We start from the raw sequence: 2,564 nt of genomic DNA, 5'->3' as shown, positions 1-2,564 counted from the left end.
CTTTTCTTTTGTTTGCATCACAATTAAAAGACAAATACTTTTATTTTGTTTGCATCAGATGAGATGCATCGTGCAGCGCTCCATCAATTCAACCGATAAGCTATTAGGCAGTGTCGTGTCCATTAAACAGAAACAGAAAGGTGTAAATGATTATAACATAAAACTCTCAAACACCCATATTGATGTAAAATTTTCCTTTATTGCATATAGAGGAGATACGAGTGTACACGTACGTGAGGGAAAGAGAGGTTTTATTGATTTGTTTGTTTGGTCGCATAACAGCCGACGAATGACTGGTGACTCCTGGCATGAATGAATGATTGAATTAGATGAGTGGGCATCAACCCAAGAATTTCCTTTGGAGAAGTTGCACGAGGGAGGCATCGATCTTGAAAGCTTTGGCCAGAAGGGAGGCATCAACCGGGGGAGAGGCTCCAAACAAGGATTGGGCGACCTGCTGGGTTCCTGGAAGCTGGCTGCTCAGTGCAGCGATGGCCACTGCGTTGCCATAGCCCACGTTCTGTTGGAAGTGCACCAGACCTTTGGGGAACACGAACACGTCTCCCTTCTCAAGCGTTTTGCTGAACATTTATTGGCAGTGGTGATAAAGCCGACTGAGAGAGTACCCTCGATGACCACCAAGATTTCTGTGGCCCGCAGATGAGTGTGAGGGGGATTAAGGCCGAGAGGAGCAGCGAAATCAATCCGAGCCATGGAGATTCCCAAGGTGTTTAAGCCTGGTATCTGCATTACATTGCTGCAGTGACGTTGGATCCCATCATGTTACTTGTATCCCCTGCAACATTTAAGCCCCTGAACATGAATGTTGGATATTTTTCTTTTAAATGGGGAAAATACCAAAAACCAATATTTAAACACATGAGGCAATGCTCTGTTTCTTTTACTCCAGGATCTTTTGTGCATAGAAGACTTAAAAGAATTCACTCAGGAACTAGAGTATTTCACCACCATAAAGATTTCTATTCATTAAAACAAAAACTGATACATCCTCTTTTACTGAGAGGGATTTACCACTGTAAAATTGTTTTCATATTCACTGCTGTGAAAAACAACTTACTGCTGTAACAAAAGTTTACATGAGCTTACTGCTGTAAAACAAAATTTACATTCACTGGTGTGAAACACTTTTACATGCTGCTGTAAAAACAAAACTTACAGAGTTACAAAAACTCGCTCCACCATTTCCTTTATGCACTGCTGTGCAAAACTACACATGGTTTTTCCACACACCTGAAATTACATCACTGGTTCTATCTTTTACACACTGCTGTGTGTTCAATACATACCACACATGTTTTCGCTTCACCACTCTTATTTTTTTTTACTCTACTGTGAATGCACACTTAAACTTCCCGTGTGCCATACATGAAACAATGGTCAACACAGTAATAAATTACATACACCTATCCCATACAGAATTTATGTGATAAGTACATACGCCCATACCTTCTCATAAAAAAAACTTACGAACTCTATGTAAAACTTTAATATTCTACCTACCACTATGACATTTCATTAAGACGTATGGTCAACCAAAACTTAGCTTTACTCCACGCAACATTTAATATTTGCCGTCGGGTGAATTTCAAACATTATGCAATTTGGTTTTGGGAAGCCATCGGGTCCACTCCATCGCATCGCAACTTTACTCATGTCAAAGACCCCGACCCTATGATATTGCCGATAGCGAAGTGCCGATGCGATATCGGCGATCGCTCATCGCAAACACAAGAGCTTTCTTATGACTCCTTCACTTCAACTTTGCCGATGCGATATCGGCCCTTCACTTTGACTTTGCCGATGCGATATCGGCGATCGCTCGTCGGCAACATTTTATTCGCTGCCACTGCCTGCCTCCTATGCTTCAACCTGCCGATATGCCGACTTGCCGATATGCGATATCGGCGATCGCTGTTGAAATTATATTTTCAACACTCCCCTTTAATTTCAACTGTCGGGCATTCAATCATACCCAAACACTTCCTCAAAAATTCAAAGCTCTTCTGATCCAATGGCTTTGTCAGGATGTCTGCAACCTGTTCTTGAGTCCTGCAATGTTCCAAGACAATTTCTCCATTGTTCACCAATTCTCTGATGTAGTGAAACCTTGTATCAATGTGTTTCGTTCTCTTATGAAACACTGAATTCTTTGACAATGCAATAGCTGAGCTATTGTCACAAAAGATGACTGTCGCTTTTGCCTGCTCTTGGCCTAAGCTTCTCAACATTCTTCTCATCCACACTGCTTGACATGCTGCTGCTGTAGCTGCCACATATTCAGCCTCTGCTGTAGACAATGCTACAATGGACTGCTTCTTAGAAGCCCATGAAATGGCTCCTGAACCCATATTAAAAACATAACCGGAAGTGCTCTTCCGATCATCTACACTTCCAGCCCAATCGCTGTCTGTGTATCCAACCAAATCTGAATGTTCTGAGACACTATATAATATGCCAAACATTTTGGTACCTTTGACATACCTCAAAATTCTCTTTGCTGCCTGCCAATGTGCCTCCTTTGGCCTCTCCATGAATCTGGAAAT

The 2,564-nt window shown here is 41.9% G+C and overlaps 1 pseudogene; it reads right to left on the bottom strand.

Annotated features, from left to right (window-relative positions):
* Nucleotides 1-224: 224 nt before the first annotated feature.
* LOC149256885 (putative germin-like protein 3-2 pseudogene) lies at nucleotides 225-821 on the bottom strand (annotated as a pseudogene).
* Between the last annotated feature and the right edge of the window lie 1,743 nt (nucleotides 822-2,564).

The sequence above is a fragment of the Pinus tabuliformis genome, chromosome 6, assembly GCF_031772625.1.
Source record: "Pinus tabuliformis cultivar Carrire ecotype Pingquan chromosome 6, CPIR1, whole genome shotgun sequence".
Classification (NCBI taxonomy): Eukaryota; Viridiplantae; Streptophyta; class Pinopsida; order Pinales; family Pinaceae; genus Pinus; species Pinus tabuliformis.
This window is presented reverse-complemented; position numbering and strand designations above follow the sequence as displayed.